Source organism: Bidens hawaiensis, unplaced genomic scaffold (genome assembly GCF_021521415.1).
Source record: "Bidens hawaiensis isolate Kalapana, Puna unplaced genomic scaffold, B.hawaiensis_p1.1 tig00000888_1, whole genome shotgun sequence".
Classification (NCBI taxonomy): domain Eukaryota; kingdom Viridiplantae; phylum Streptophyta; class Magnoliopsida; order Asterales; family Asteraceae; genus Bidens; species Bidens hawaiensis.
In genome coordinates, this window is record NW_027491051.1 from 4,753,598 (window position 1) to 4,771,631 (window position 18,034).

The 18,034-nt window shown below is 32.6% G+C and overlaps 1 pseudogene across 1 annotated transcript; it reads left to right on the top strand.

The window, feature by feature from the left end:
* The first annotated feature begins 8,214 nt into the window (after nucleotides 1-8,214).
* On the top strand, nucleotides 8,215-10,250 carry LOC143544636 (protochlorophyllide-dependent translocon component 52, chloroplastic-like; annotated as a pseudogene). The gene is made up of 6 exons (XR_013137285.1): nucleotides 8,215-8,827; nucleotides 8,895-9,167; nucleotides 9,250-9,400; nucleotides 9,483-9,662; nucleotides 9,736-9,923; nucleotides 9,990-10,250. The product of XR_013137285.1 is annotated as a protochlorophyllide-dependent translocon component 52, chloroplastic-like (transcript).
* The last annotated feature ends 7,784 nt before the right edge of the window (nucleotides 10,251-18,034 follow it).

The following is an 18,034-nucleotide window of genomic DNA, read 5'->3' on the forward strand; positions in this document are numbered from 1 at the left end:
CAAAGTTCAAGTGATCCAGGTGTTTCTCAGTGAAGTTGTTCATCCTGAGATATTTACGATATGTTTGTGTAAGTTTGTCTCTTTTCTCCGTCAGCTTACCTTGAGTTTGATCTTTCCCGTCTTCATATCCCTCGTGAGTCTCATCATTTTTTTCAAATTTTTGGTTCTCATCAACTTCAAACAATTTTTTTGTGTCTGAAGGATTTTTTAATATCAAATGAAACAAGATTTAATAAGCTAACGAAACAAAATTACTATCTTAGAACTTATAAAGGATATGCTTTTTACATTGTTTTTTACTTTGCCAACTGGTTACCACCATTTGATTCTCAACGTCCTTTTCTACTTCTTTTGTTAAATTTTTTGGATTCTCATGGACTTGGCTAACATCTTTTTTGCTCACATTATCTGTGTCATTTACATAAATATTAAATAAAAAAATTTTAAATGCAGAGGGATAGAACGTATAAAGAATATAGTATTTTTTACCTTGTATTACCCCTTCCTCATTGGTTACTTCAACTTGATTATGAACATTTTTTTCTACCTCATTGGCTAAGGTTCTTGGATTCTCATTGTCTTGAATAACATTCTGAACATCTTTGTCATTTAAAATACCAATAAATAAATAAAAACTAAACTGTCAAGATGTAGAACGTATAAAAAATGGTATTTTTTTTACCTTGAATTCCCCCTTGCCCCTTGGTTACTTCAACTTGATTCTGAACATCATTTTCTACCTCATTGGCTAAGGTTCTTGGATTCTCATTGTCTTGGATAACATTCTGAACATCTTTGTCATTTAAAATACCTAATAAATAAAAAAAAATAAATAGTAGAGATGTAGAACATATAAGAACGTATAAAGAAGATGGTATTCTTTTTACCTTGAATTACCCTTGCCCTTTGGTTACTTCAACTTGATTCTCAACATCATTTAATACCTCATCTTTGTCATTTAAAATACCTTATAAATAAAAAAAAAAAATAAAATGTAGAGATGTAGAACATATAAAAATGTATAAAGCAGGGTTCTTACCATCTTTCTCATTTGTTACATTGTCATCTTTCTTAACATTCTCAACATCATTTAATACCTCATCTTTTTCATTTGTTACATTGCCTTGATTCTGAACATCTTTCTCACGGTCAAGGCTCATTTTTTCGGTGCTCACATCATCTTTGTCATTTACACACATAATAAATATAAAATGTTTGAGCAGAACGTATAAGAAAGTACAAACGATCAGAACGTATAAAGAAGATGGTATTTTTTACCTTGAATTCCCCCTTGCCCCTTGGTTACTTCAACTTGATTCTGAACATCATTTTCTACCTCATGGTCTTAGCTCACATCATTGTCTTCCTTGTTAGCATACCATGAATCCACACTAGAGTTGTTTTGATTTATTGAAAGATCAACTGCTGCAACTATAATTTTATACAGGGGTGTTGGTTAGGTATTGTATTATACAATTAAATTAAAAAAATGGTGTTTACCTAATTCATTTAAACCTCCTCCTTCAGATTGAGATCCAAATGGTGTTTCTTTTGAACAATCTTTTTGATAGAATTTAGCTTCCCAAGAGCAACACCTATCAAATACCCATATGTTTGTCCCATGTTTTTCTTTACCTCTCTTTACCAACTCATTGATTTCAGAAACAATTTTATCAAATTCCTCTAACTTGTTGTCCATTTCTTTATTCCAATTCTGCAATAAATATTTTTGTTAATATTTTTACAAGAAAATGTTTTGTATGTTTAGAACTGTTACCTCTTCCTCTTTGGTGAAACGTTCTTTTGGCAGATATGCAGACAATCCAGACAACTCTGGTTGGGTATTGTAGTAGTCTATTACTTCTTGAGTTGTTGTTCCTATAGGCATCTGGAAATAATCTTCATAATTTTTTTCATTTTGTTCTTTTTCTTTGGTAGTTTCATCTTGTTCTTTCTCATTATCCTTGCCATCACTAGTGTTCGACATACCATTATCCTCTTCAGTCACATTTTTTCCCTCGTTTTGAACAGTGCTTGTCGCATGTTCACTTGATCATTTTTTATTTCTTTTTCATTGCAAGCTCCAGTGATCATCAGAACCTTACCTTTTTCAGCTGGTTCAATATTTGAAGGACTATCGTTCACTGTTTTTGATTTTTTCAATGATAAAATTAATATAGCATCAGTAGTAATATTTTTAACATTATAAAGTTATAGTTACTTACCATGATCAATTTCAACGTACTTTTTCATTCTCGTTTGCAGCAACAGTGTTCATCAAAGCATTATCCACTTCAGTCACATTTTTTTGCACTAATTGAACATGGCTTGTTCTATGTTCACTCACTTTTTCATTGCAAGATGCAGTGATCATCAGAAACTTACCCTTTTCAGTTGGTTCAATATTTAAAGGACCATGATTCACTGTTTTGGTTTTTTCAAAGATTAAATTATTATAGCATTAGTAGTCATATTTTTAAAAGTAGAAAGCTATAGTTACTTACTTGAGTCTTCGTTGTCCTCCTCGGTATCAGTTAATGGACCATTATTATACAAATAGCTATCCATGCTCACAAGAGTTGCTGTGGTAATGTAGCTAATTGCTGGTGTTCTGATTGGCTTCTCAAATGCTCCATGACGTTTTTGATACTCGTGTGTGTAAATCACTGCAAGCAATGTTGTCGGACCATTGAATTGTTCTTGTTTTCCATTTTCTTTTGTACCTTTCCAGTCATTTTTTGATCTCTTCAAATTATGAATCATGTAGCTACACCAATTCATATTTGAGATTTTTGAAAAGTCATCAATCGATGTGACGAACATTAAATTGACTGTTGTAGGTTTTATTATCAACCTGTAGAAACCCGTTACGGATGTAGCCGCTAATACGATACATCGATTATGTACAAGATCTAAACGTTAAATTATTAATTTATTGATAAATATGGATGAATACATTATGGTGGATGGAAATAACTTATGGAGAGCATAATTTAGATCTAGATCTCTCTAACTATGTACATTACTAATTATGAGCATGGAACCACCTATTTATAGGCCACATGCTCCATTTACAATAAATAAACAATCTAGACTATGTATAACTTATTCGAATGCTACAGACAACCATTTCGTGCACTAACAGACACCCCCTTTTTCGTAGCTATCGAATACTTTAATCTTGAATACTTTAACTGCAAATCACCAGTCACAAACCGTGCACTAACAGACACCCCCTTGACTGATGATTTTCGGGCTTGTGCAAACGAACAAACACTCGTATCCCACATAGTCAGGTTTCAATCTTTTAACAAATCAATCACCAATCGAAGAACACTTGCAGTCTTGAACTCAGTCAAACGTAGCTTTGTAAGAATGAATTACCACCCGAATTGCAGTAATTTTTCAAGAAACCTTGCAAATGTAGGAAGATACAAGCCAAATAATCTCAAATGAAAGTTTTATCTCCTCCTTTTCTTGACAAATTCGGCAAGGTCTTAAATAATCTTCAATGTTCACAAACAAACACACTCCTCCTTAAATTACACGAGATCTCCCCCTCGGCCAGTCGAAACGCATAAACAGTCCGAAAAATATATTAACAAAATTTGCACGAAGAGTCTCCAATACATTAGGAACATCCCAGAAAATTTTCGATAAAGAAAATTTTTCCCGATTTTCCCGCCAAAAATTCATCGAAAATTTTCGAAAAATAAATTTTAACGCCAAAATTTTCAAGAATGAAAACTCACTTACGAGGAGTATTCAGGAAAAAATTCACGCAAGAATTTTTTTTTTTTAACGAATTGCCTCTCCAATTCGTTATAAATAATCATCCCATTCATTAACTTAGTCCGTGCTCTTCAATTCGTAAACTTAATCACCATTCGTCAACCAGTCACTCATTCGTTATACACTTAACGAATCAACTCAATTCGTTATAACAGTTAACGAATCACCTTAATTCGTTATCAATACCTTAACGAATCACTTTCACGAAATAACTTAACGAATTGCCTTAATTCGTTACCTTTAACTTAACGAATTAACTTAACGAAGTACCTTAACGAATTGCATTAATTCGTCACTTTTAACTTAACGAAGTACCTTAACGAATTGCATTAATTCGTCACTTTTAACTTAACGAATCAGCTTCACGAATTGCCTTAATTCGCTATGTTTACCTTAGCGAATCTCCTTAACGAACTAATTTAATTCGTTATAAATTACCTTGGCGAATTACTTTAACGAATTACCTTAATTCGTTACATTTTCCATAACGAATTGCTACAGTAATAACGAATTAGATGGTTAGATCTGAACTGACCGCCGGAAAAACGAATTTGGCCGAAAAATTCAGTTACATGGCCGGAATAAACAGATTTGGCCGGAATCTGGATTTTTTGAACTTCATCCATGGTGAAATCATCAAAACACCATAAATTACCATGAAAATCACACCGAACCCTCAGTTTTTCACCACGATTCCGAATCCAACAACAATTTACCTTAACAATTACTTATTCATCACCAAATAATTTAACCCATATCATGCTCTTCCATGGTGAAAACTTCAATTCACCATAATTAACCATCAAAATCCACATAAACATGAGAATTTCAATTCTAAACACAAATCCATCATCCAATTAACTTAACACTCACTAAATCATCATAAACCGAATCAAACCATAACCATGCTCTTCCATGGCATATCCTTCAATACACCATAACTTAACACCAAATTACACAGGAAGTTCCCTCTTCCATCAATAAACACAAATTCACACTCAAATCCACCAATAACAAACTAATTTACTCCAGATCTGACCAAAACCCGAAGAACACGAAGAACACGAAAAATTCAGATTCATACCTTAATCGAAGTATCGAGAGCAGCTCCTGCTCTGATACCAATTGTAGAAACCCGTTACGGATCTAGCTGCTAATACGATACATCGATTATGTACAAGATCTAAACGTTAAATTATTAATTTATTGATAAATATGGATGAATACATTATGGTGGATGGAAATAACTTATGGAGAGCATAATTTAGATCTAGATCTCTCTAAATATGTACATTACTAATTATGAGCATGGAACCACCTATTTATAGGCCACATGCTCCATTTACAATAAATAAACAATCTAGACTATGTATAACTTATTCGAATGCTACGGACAACCATTTCGTGCACTAACAGACACCCCATTTTCCGTAGCTATCGAATACTTTAATCTTGAATACTTTAACTGCAAATCACCAGTCACAAACCGTGCACTAACACAACCCAATGCATGCGTTGAACAACACAAGAAAATTCAGTTTAAACTCGTTTGTTTTTCCATTATGTTTTTTCATCCTATCCAAGACGTTTTGAATACTTATCCTTGAATGTTCAAATTGATTTATAAACATGTCTGCACAAATGTTTGAGCCCAATCTTGGTCTGTTTTTTTCTACCACTGTTTCTTCACCAATTGGTATCCCAAAAGCCTCATGAACTAATTGTGGTGTTATCTTAACAATATGGTTTCCCATATTTAATTCATTCATATCAGGATCATAGTTCATAACCAACCAATATGCCAATCGACCAGGTACTGAGGTAATCTTCATTGTTAACAATGACCCAAATCCTATTTCTTCAATCCATTTTTTTTTCTTTTTCATTCATCACTTTAATTGCTTCAAAAATATTACCTGGTGCACACCTCATCCAAAGCCTTGTATCTATATATTCTTGAAAAGGTTTTCTATAACGTGTTGTTTGAGGGTTTGGCCTTTTGGCTTTTTTCTTTGGTGTTTCAAAGTCTGAATCAGAATTGTGTAACTCGGCTTCTGATTTACCTTTTTTTTCTTTTTATCATGTTGCTTTTGTTCCACCTTTTTCTTTTTGAATTTCAACGATTTGATTGGTGTTTCAAAGTCGGAGTCGAAATTTCTTTCTTCGGTTTGTTTTGTTTTAACTTTCTTATTTGCAGGTTCATGCTGCTTTTCCTCAGTTGGTTCTGCATTTCTTTTTTTCTTTTCAACATCTTGATACAAAAAAATATGATCAGTATTTGTCAGAAACATATTTTAATACGTTCTCATGATTTCAACCTTTATTATTCCAATCTTAAAACACCTATGCATTTTTAAACGTTGTAACACGTTTTGTTGATAATTCAAATTTACCCACCCACTTTTTACTAAAAAAAATTGAACATTAACACGTTCTGTTTCAAATAAAAAAAATCTAGCAACAACTTATGCTAATTTGTTTGTTGTTACAAATTAAAACAACAAACAACTTCAAACCTAATTCAATATACGTTCTAGGTTAACAAATTAGAAATGTATTACCTGATTTAACAAGAAGCTTCGTTAAATTAGGATTTCCGGCCGAGCTCGCATTCAACTCCATGGTGTTTCGAGGTACTCCCGTTTTCTACAAAAACGTATTAAAGAACAGAATTGGGGGGTGTTTGAAAACTAATTTGGGGGAAATTGTAGAACTGATTCGCGGAGTGGGAGGTTAAATTGAAATATTATCTGGACGGAAATGCCCTTTTGATAACCGGTATATTTTCAATTTCCTTTTAATTACAACTTTGCCACCGCGTTCAATTGTACGCTCCAGATCCTCTCGTACCTAATGTATGATTGTATATTAGTGTACATTAACCACTCCTTATATATAGGGTTCAGTTACTATACGCTAATGCCTTTACGTACGGTAGGTACGCGAGACGCTCAAAGACAAAAAACAAAGGAAAAAACCTAAAACGCTTAGAAAACGCTCACAAAAACATAAACGCTCAACCAAAAACCTAAAACGCTCATTAAACGCTCAAAAACGGTCTCCGTGAAAAAAAGTGAAAAAAATGATCGATTAACCATCCAAAACTGTTTTTTTCGGTGAACCAATGATTGATTGGATATGTATTGACGATTCGGAGATGTTTGGATGTGATTTCATGGATCGGTTCGTGAAAAAATGGATCCGCGTATGTATTGTACGTTAAGGAACTATTGTATTGGATCTTTTCCATATATAAATATACAATGAAACACCGAGTGTAAAATATATGCCTGATTTTGTAATTAAAAGGGGCTGATCGGAATTGCGTGAAGCCGTTGAACATGTCAGTTGCATTATGGTGTGATAACTTATGATGGTGTGATTCAGTTCCAAAAGTGGTTGAAGGTGTTTTGAAGAAAATATGACAAATAAATATTGACGCTTCATGCTGATAACCCGTTGTGAAATAAGCCTAATAATCAAACAATAAGAGATGAACATCTAGAGAGAAATATGGAGATTTCATTAATTATATGTGTAATACAAAAAGATGCAATGAGATGTATATCTATGATATAAAAAATTTGAAAGAAAGCTAATTTATATTAGGTATTAATAACCATAATATTAATATATTTATAACAACTCATGTTTTTAATGAGAAATTATTAGTGTTTTTTTTCAATTTCAAGATCAAACTCTTGTGCAAATTAATCGTGTTTGTTTTTTTTTTCCTAAGAAATCTGGCTCCAAAAATTTTCCAGGATAATCTCTGCCAAGGGATTAGCGACGACCCTTTTTAATGGGATTTTCAGGCGATAGTGGCAAAGCATCACTAGCCACCTCATTAACCGTGATTTGTCGCCACTAATACTTTTAACGTGATATATGAGATCTTTAGCAATGACAAATGTCCCTGTTATTGCTCTGCCTTATGTAGTGGAAATCCACGATGATATCATACCTAAATGCATAGCTGACACTACACCTAATTTCTACATTGGTGGGATAAGCTATTAATGATTTAAAAAAAAAAGTTAGAATCTTAATAATTACTTTATCTTTCTTTATTTAATAAATAATAATCATTTGAAACACAAATATCCAAGTTGTCCACTTAGATAACAATAATAACCAAGTTATAAGTTCCTTGTTTGTAACGATTTTTCTTTTGTTCAGAAAAAAGATAATAATAGTAATTATTGTAATTATCGGTTTATGTTTTATTTTTAAATAATAAAAGATAATAAAATGATTAAAAAAGGAAAACCTATAAAAAACCCAAAAGTTTAAATTGTAATCGTCTTACAACTTGAGGGAAAGGGTAAAACAAGTAAACATGTGAAAAGGGTACATGTTTTTAACATTTTCTTAAAATAAAAACACACAGAATTAAAAAGAAAAAAAAAAGAAAGAAAGAAGGTTTCGATCTGTTAAGAAATGGACTTGTTTTGTTGTTACTAGCTAAGATAATAGATCCTGGTATTTATATGCAAACCCTTCCAAATTCAATTCACAGTAGGATATACCATCAGTCATGGAAGCTCTAAGAACTGTCTCTACTATTGCTCCATTTTCACTTATCAAAGCCAAGCTGCAAAAACCCATTTTAAGTAATCAATTTACTAAGAAAAAATTAATATCCAACTTAACCCAAATTCCAAAATCCAAATTTACAAAGTACAATGTCATTTCTCCATCAGTTTCAACCGACCTAAGTTCCCCGCCTGAACAAGCAACAAACAGCCTTGATCAAGATGAAAAGTTTGATTGGTTTTCTCACTGGTATGCACTCATGATTTGGACAAGAGGGCTCCCCATGGGATGAAGGTGTTGGGTCTTGATGTTGTGGTGTGGTGGGATAAGAATGAGAATGCATGGAAGGTGTTTGATGATCGTTGTCCACACCGACTGGCTCCACTTTCCGAAGGAAGAATCGATCAATGGGGTCGGTTGCAGTGTGTGTACCATGGCTGGTGCTTTGGTGGCTCCGGTGACTGCAAGTTAATTCCTCAAGCTCCCCTTGATGGTCCTCCAGTAAGTTAGATCACTTGTGCTCGTCTTCCCAACAATATTTCCTTAAATATATAATATTATACCTTCGGTTCATTCTTCCCCGAAAGCATGTGCTGCTGTTTATCCAAGCAACGTGCAATATGGAATTGTTTGGTTTTGGCCGAGCACCGATCCACAATACAAGATATCCTCACCAAGAAGAAACCACCATTCATCCCTGAACTTGAAGTTCCTTCTTTTCCCTTCCAAATGTACAACAGAGATATACCGTACGGGTGCGAAGTCTTGATTGAAAATCTCATGGACCCTTCTCATGTTCCATATGCACATTATGGGATAACGAAAACAGAACAACCAAGATAAGTATATATATATATATATATTTGCAATCAAATAATTATAAGTTATCTGTTACTGTAATCTAACACAAGTTTCCTGCACTATTAAGGTCGATCGTGAAGGTGGCATGCCGATGGGTGTAAACATACAAAAGTTAGACAAAAATGGTTTTACTACAACCCTGCAGCAAGATGTTATATGGAACTTTGTTTCTCCTTGTCTGCTTCATATCACGGATCCAGGTAGCATAAAGGTATAACTAATTAAAATTTGAAGTATAAACTTTAACACCATGAATGGAACTTGGTAATTCATTCTTTATTTTGAATGATCAGGGAAACTTAGCGCAACCACGATGTGTGGTCTTTTTATGTATTCCAGTGAGCCCTGGTAATAGCAGAGTGATAGCTGTTGTCCCTAGAAACTTTTGGGCAACTCCAATTTTTTCTAGGTGGAGGAACCATATGATCCAGAATTTAATTATTGATTCGGACATGTATCTTCTTCGTGTTCAGGTTAATCCAACGCAACCCTGATCATGATTTAAGTCGTTCTATTTGAGTTTTTGAATGATTATGCATCTTTTAGGAGATGAAATTGTTGGAGTTGGGTCTTTCAAATTGGCATAATGTCTGTTTTGTGCCGAACAAAGCAGATACTAATGTGGTGACATACAGAAAGTGGCTAAAGAAATATGCAGGCGGTCAATTCGACTGGGGACCCGAATATAATGGATCTCTTCCACCCATGCCTCCTAGAAAACAGCTCCTGGATAGGTTTTATTTGCATAAATTTGAACTACATTAAGGTTACTTTTCTTTTTAATTGATCTGTTTGTTTAGGTACTGGAGCCATGTGGTGAGTTGCAACAGCTGCAATAGTGCATATAAAGGTCTTAATGCACTCCAGAAATCTCTTCAGGTGTTTTCGGTTGCTTTGGTGGCTATTATGGCTGCAACCAAACAAGGGACAATATCAGTTGTGACAAGAAATACGCTCGCAGTTGCTGCAATTGCGTGTTTTGTTGGATCAAAATGGTTGTCACGTTTCATTTACAAAAACTTTCATTTTCATGATTATAATCACTACTAGAAAAAAGGCCTTTAATGACATGCTCACAATGACATGCGTCAATTTATGACACGCAAATATGTATGTCGTTAAAAAAAAGTCATATTTTTAAAAAATTAAAGGATTTATGACATCTATTTTTATGCGTCATTAAATCATGTCATAATTTCAAAAAATAACACGTGCTTGTCATATCTGAGTGTCATCTTGCAATATCAAACAAAAAAACTTAACACCCGCCTAAATTCTCTGTAAAAAAACTCAAAAATAGCGCTCATCAGACTCCCCTCTCCCTTAATTATTATCATCGGTCCCCCCAAATATACTTCAGTCTCCACCACAACCACCACCACCCATCAGATTACGTTCAGTCTCCACCACCACCTCTCATGACGACACTATCTTTCTCCACCACGACCATCTTTCTCCTTCAAGACGAACTTTCTCCACCACGACGCAACACCACAGCTAGGGTTTCGAGTTGATTGAAGGATTATTGGCAGGAGTTCATCTACAGTGAGGTATATTCCTTCAATTTTACTTTGTTCTACTGTTAGTTGTTGGTTTTATAATCGGTTGGGGTTTAATGTTGTTAATTAGTTTTTTGCTTGCTGAAATCTGATTATATGGAATATTTTTATTGTATTTTTGAAACCTGAATGCTAATTTCGGTTAGGGTTTATGCTGTTAATTAAGCTCAACAGTCAACATACACTATGAATATGGATGTCAAACACTAATTATTTTCATATAGACAAACAATTAGTGTCATATTGGACCATATTAGATAACGGTAGATGTAAGATTAACCCAAAGTAACAATACACCTGTTTTAGTTCATTCAATCTCAACATTCACAATTTATAAATTTGGATGCTGTTAATTACTTATTTGCTAATTGGAAATTAATTGCAGCATCAGGTAATATATGAAATTAATGCCCTAACTAACTAACTAACTAGGTTTAATGTTAATTACTTATTCGCTTGTCTGGTTATTTATCGTTATCGCACAATTAGTAATAGAAATTATGCTAATAATAACCAATATTAAGTGCTGAGCGTGTAAAATGTAGAAACATATGATTTGTTTATAATTTGCTACATGGTGTTGTATATAGTTTATACATTTTACATTTAGGTTGAATGTTTGATTTTGTTTTTTGTCATGGTGTCAAGTAGAAACAAGCGAGCATCGATAAATCATGGATTTCATTTGATAGAAGATGAGTGGAATTACTCAATCCTCCTCTTTTGTATTCATCTGTGAAAAAGATGAGCGGAAAGTTTTTGTGGTGCAAAGACTTTCAAAAATGTTGCAGGTTTGTTAAACTTTCAAAAAACCCATTTAGGCGCTAATATGTATAGCATAAATTATTATTTCTACACATACACTATATAGTGCAGAATGATTTTCACTATCTGTATCTGTTCAATGATAATTAAGTTTTAGAAAAATGCATGACAAATTAAAGTTTCAAATGCGTGAAAAAAGTAAGAAAAGTAAAGAAGTGTGTGCAAAGAATAAATAAAATCATCGTTTAAGCAGAAAGAGATATGTCGGACTCACTGCTGAGATTGTATGTATTAAAATAATCAATTACTTTACTTGTATTTGTTTATATTAATCTACTTTTGTCATTGTTTTTCAAACCGGATCGGCCCGGCCGGTCCGACCGATTCAACCGGGATTCGTAGCCTAGCCAGTCCGAACTATCAACAAGAACCGGCTTTACAGTTAGTTTTGAAAGGAATAAAACTGGGCAATATTAATTAAAAACAACAAAAGCAAGAACACAGAAAGGAAACCATGGCCTCTCTGATTTAACAAATGGGTATAGCCACATGAGCTACCTACTTATTTGTTTAACTTTGTAAGTAGTAATAACATATATAGATAATTATTTTTATGTAATTTAGTGCTATCTGAACTATTAATATATTTACACTGGCTTATAATTTGATTATAGTGTTTTTTTCCTAAACATCTTATTTTTTTGTTATTTTCTACAAATTGTGTAATATCTAAACAGTTATAGTTTTATCCGGTTTTTAAATCCGAGCTGATCGGTTCAACCGGTCCGACCAGTAAACCAGTTACGTGTCCGGTTTGATATCCGATCCGGTTATGAAAACATCGACTTTTGTTGTTTAGATGTTGAAAAAATTGTGAGTTTTTCTATTTTGTCTCATGAGTTTTAGTCAGCAAGCACATGTCAGAATTTTGGCATGTCAGACTTTTTAGTCTGGGCGGGCGAACACACAGTTGCAATTGCAGATCTATTGTATTTAGCGCGCGTGCAGTTGCAGATCAACGCACACTCAGGTCTGTTGCGGGTAAGAATTTTTGTTCTATGCAGATCAGCGCACGCGCAGGTCTGTTGCGGGTCAGAATTTTTGATCTACGCAGATCAGCGCATGCGCAGGTCTGTTGTGGGTCAGAATTGGCTTGGATCGTAAAAAATGAGTGTTCATGATTGGGTCAGACCCACAGACGTATCGGTATTAAAGTTGTGGATTGTATCTGCTGCGCAGTTTTGATTCTTGCAGTCCTCACCTTGCAGCGAACCCAATACGACAAAGAAACTTGTTGCAAGTCCATCTGATTCCTGGCGGATCAGGTTGCAAGCATGTGAGCATGTTATATAAAAGCTAACCTAATTTTATTACCTTAAAAATATTTTCTTTTAATAGTAGTAAACGAACTAGTTAACACGATTAATGTTATTTAACTAAATAGATTACTCGGTTAACCCTGTTAGCCAAGTTAATTCCATCTATTTAACTTAATTAACTTTGTTGACATAGGTAAGATTGGGAGTTTGGTTAACAAAATTAACCTAGTTGGTTGATAGCCTAGTTAGAGCCGTACTTCGTTAACCTTAATAACACCATATAAGTAACTTTCTCTTGTCAAGTTGCATGTCTTTTATTTCAATTCTTATTATGCAATGAAGTCAACTGAATGTAATATATATTCTAGAACAGGGGCTGAGTTTAATATATTTTGTTCATACAACCGGGATGTACCGAGTGTGGTTATTACATCTTAAACTTCATGAAAGAGATCGTTTATGAACTTCAAATACTTGTCAATAACAATGTAAGTATAATTTAGATGTTTGATTATGTTTATATTGGTATGTTTTGACCTAGGTCGTTTTAACTCGACCAAATTTTGAAACAATTTGTTTGTTTAATTTTCTTAGGTTGGGGGAGGCAAAACCGAGTACACGGATGCGAATTTTAATGCTATTCGAGAAGAACGGTCGAGTTATAGTTATGCATCACTGTTTATTTTCCGGTAGTGATACATGTGTGCTTTTGAATATTAACAAATACTTTTGTTAACTTGGGAATATTTGTAATATTTTGACTTACGATGTCTAATATATATATATATATATATATATATATATATATACTTTTGATGCCATATTTGTGTATTTAATGTAAAAATTAGTAATTATGACATATATATATATATATATATATATATATATATATATATATATATATATATATATATAATATTTTTTTTTAAGAAAAGTATACGATGGCACGCAAAAATGCTAGTCGTAAATTGACGTCATAAATGTGAGTAACGAAAGCGTGTCATACATGTACGTCATAAACGCGGTCACAAATGAGTGTCATTAATGTGTGTCATTTAATATGACATGCAGATGCGTGTCATATTTCGATTATGACTGGGGCTTCAACGACGCGCATATGCGTGTCATCTTTACCCTTTAATGACACACAATGCGTGTCATTAAAGGCCTTTTTCTAGTGGTGAATCATGCCTTTAAATGATATTGTTACCTACTTTATTTCTTTTTTTCATTTACAAAAACTTTCATTTTCATGACTATAATCATGCCTTAAAGTGATGTTGTTACCTACTTTATTTCTTTTTTAAAAATCATGTCGTATTCTCTTCCTTATGCTAGTGTTTTGCGTTGTATTCTTATTTTAGTAATGTAGTGATCAACTTCCAAACCAATTTCCGAACTTTCTGGTTTCCTATGTATTTTCATCAATAAAATTACTAATGGTACAATATAATACACGTTATACGAGCATCGCCAACACTAGAAAAAGGTTTTAGAGCGAGAGAAAAGGTTACATAACGAGGTTATTTATTTTGTCAAAAATCGATCTAGTTATTGTGCAAGAAAACATGTCCTTCACCAACGGAATACGAAAATCGAAAATGTCCCATGGTAAATTTAGTGTAATCTTGCGTAAGTGTGGGGACCTATTTGTGACACTTACATTTTTTGTTAGTTTTTTCTCCTATTCTTGTCTAATAAATAGTGGTTATTTGTAATCGAGTAAAAATAACGATCAATAATACAATCCAGGTTTAAATTTGAAATTTGATTCCAATTGGTATCTGTAACACCCTGGTTTAAGCGGAAACGCCTGAGTGTGACATACAGATTGTTCAAAACACATGTGACACTATCAAGTGACAATATTATCAGTAATTAATTTAAACGTCAGGTATACAAGTTTGTAACAAGAAATACAAGGAAATTACAAGAACAATTAAACAAGTCCATTTCTTAATATAACCTAAGTTCTAAAGTCTTTTCCAAGTCTCATCCTCTAATGATTGTACTTGTAGCATATATATATATATATATATATATATATATATATATATATATATATATATATATATATATATATATATATATATATATAAAATAAAGGTCAACTAAACAAATAGTTGGTGAGTTCACACAAGTTTTGATATATATAATATAAAAACCATACAATTCCATGAGACATGTGTAATAATCGTGCAAGTAAGGTCCTTTTCAGTTGGTAACAACCAATGTATTTGGATAATCGAGCAAGTAATGTTATTTCCATTTGGTAACAACCAACGTACTCAGATCAGGGGTCCCTTTCCCACTCATAATAAAATGGTCCTGAGTTCAAAGGGAGGAATATGATCATACTTATTGAGAAAACCACGTGCAAGTAAGTTTTGAGCAAGTAATCAAGTAAACACACAAGTCCATGATATAATTTGTAGTTTTGTAAATGAATAAGTAAACAATTGATTTGATAGAATATATATATATGCTACCCCCAAAAAGGATAAAAACGTTAAAAATAGGGTGTGAGAAACTCACCTCGAAAATGAACATGTTAGTTTGAACGAGTCGAATAGACGAGACGGAGAATCACTGTGTATTATCCTAAACAAGTAAATACGTATGCTAGATTTTAACAATGAGTCTAAATGGAAAGGAAACTACGACAAATTGGGACTTAGAGATTTTTTATTAAAAATGAATTTAAGTAAAATGAATTCAAGTTTAAATAACAAGATAAAAACAATTTATGATTAAACATATTGTTTTTTAGTAACATAATAAATTAATTTACTAATTAATTAATTTAAAGGTTTATACATGAATTATTTTAAAGAAATCATACATATTAGTTTATGTTGAACAAAAATAAACAATAACTAATTTACTAAATTAATTATTTAGAGATATGAAGTATATTAGTTCTATTATAAGAAATATTTAAATAAAATAATTTTGATAAATCAATTTATTTAAAAGAAAGTTTAATTTTATGATCAGTGGATCATAAGATTTAGCTAAATATTTATGTTTGTTCTTGCAAAATAATTAGGTTTGATCTAATATTAGAAAATCAAAGTGTTTATCTTAAATATTCATGATCATAATGATTCTTAAAACCAAAATATATGATTTATTATAAAAGTATCATGGTCATGAAAGATAAATTATGAACATTCAACATAAAATCAAAACAAACAAAAACTATAAAATGCATGAAATCATAAATCTAACCTGTTAATACTTCCACTCTTATGAAAATAGTATATTGAGATGTGAAAAAGATAAAGGATTAGTTCTCCTTTTATAGTAAATATTTAGAATGGTTATATTTTATAGAATTTAAGAAATTAATTCATGTTTAATATAAGTAAAACGCAAATTAAAAATAGTTTAATTGGGTTTTCAAAAGGTTTAACTATTTTAATCAATTTTATTGAATTAAAACATTCATTAGTTTTTATTAGTTAAATACATATAATAGTAATAATAATAATAATAATAATAATAATAATAATAATAATTGTTCAAGAAATATTCAGATAAACTGCATGGGATATGCACATGAATATATGATCTTGATTATGAATGTTTAATATGAGCATGTAATGTTACAAGGGTGATGAAAAATATAATTGCAAAGAAATGATCGTATGACTGAAACGTGAATTACAAGTAAGTTCAAAATTCACGAATGTCACATAAAATGCATGAAACGAAACTTGAGAATAATTAATAACATTATAAAAATTATATATATATATATATATATATATATATATATATATATATATATATATATATATATAACAACAAAACCCAAAATTTAAAACGGGTCGGGTTTTCGGGTTTGAAAATCAACGAATGTTACATTATCAAGGGCTATAGTTAGGGTTCAACAATCGTAGGCAAGGACTACCAATTAAAGAAGCTCTGACAAGTAAGAATGGTGAAAGACTGCAAGAGCTTGCAACACCTGATATAAGAAATCAAGAAGCGGCGATTGAAGAACATGATTTCGGCGAGCAAAATCTTCTGGTGTTCATTGAATTTCCAGCGAGCATAATTCGACTATTGTTCTCATTTGGTTTCCAATCGTGTAGGTCCCAAAACGACCACCGAACGGATTTTTCACTTGATACGCATTTCGAGACAGGTGCGGTGAAATCAAACGACCGAACATAAGTAATATAATGATAAATAAATGAACGATCTCGTTGTTGGTTAAAAGATTGATATATTAATAAACGAAGCGACCTCACCCAATGTGAGCTCCCCTTGGGTGGTTGAAAACACCTTACAAACACACACAAATAAGAACAATGCAAGTCCCTATTTATAGCTAAACAATAATATTCTAGAAGTCATTCTCCCGTTAAAGCTAAATGCGTGCACCGAAGCTCTCTTCTCGTAACCGAATTTCTCGCCGACATTAATTATTAACTTGACCATAATATATTTAACGGGTTTCGTAATTTGATATCGAAAGCCACAAATATTGGCCTTACAAATCAAAACAAGAAGGTGAAACTTTTTTTCCGGCTTCGCGGCGTGTCCTTTTACTGGGTTGGAATTTGTGGTTTTTTTAAACCAAGAGTTCGGTTAATCTTCAAAGTTTGTGGCATGCTTGAGTATACAGATAACAATGCAGAGCAGAAGGTTTTAAAAGTAATCAAGTCCTTTGTTTCCTGGGAATATATGGTACGATAATATTAGGAAAACAAAACAAACATTATATTTGTTTTGAGGCAATTCTTAAAATAATAATAGTAACACTATATATCAAAATCTGGTTCAAGAATATTGATACAGTTATTTTAATTAGTTCAAGATTTCAACGAAAGCATCAACGTTCAAGAAAAAGAATGGATGATCAACCAAGTTATTTTTCATAAAAAAAGCAAGTTCCATATCGATTTATTTCCCGATTCTCACATGCATCCACCAATTATATGATTTGGACAGTGAAAATCACGGCCATTTTTAAGGTTCAAGGATTGTTGGGGACTATCGAACCAAAAACGGGAACGGCGGTCGACCCAAAGATAGACGGGTTGGTGATTGTGTATCTCTATCAAGCCATGCGGAAGATTTTGGTGATGCAAGTGGCTCACCTTTCCACCGCTAAAGAGATTTGGGATGCATTGGAAACTCGTTTTGTTAGGATTGATAGGGTTCGAGAAGCATGGATCGAGTCTCTTTAAC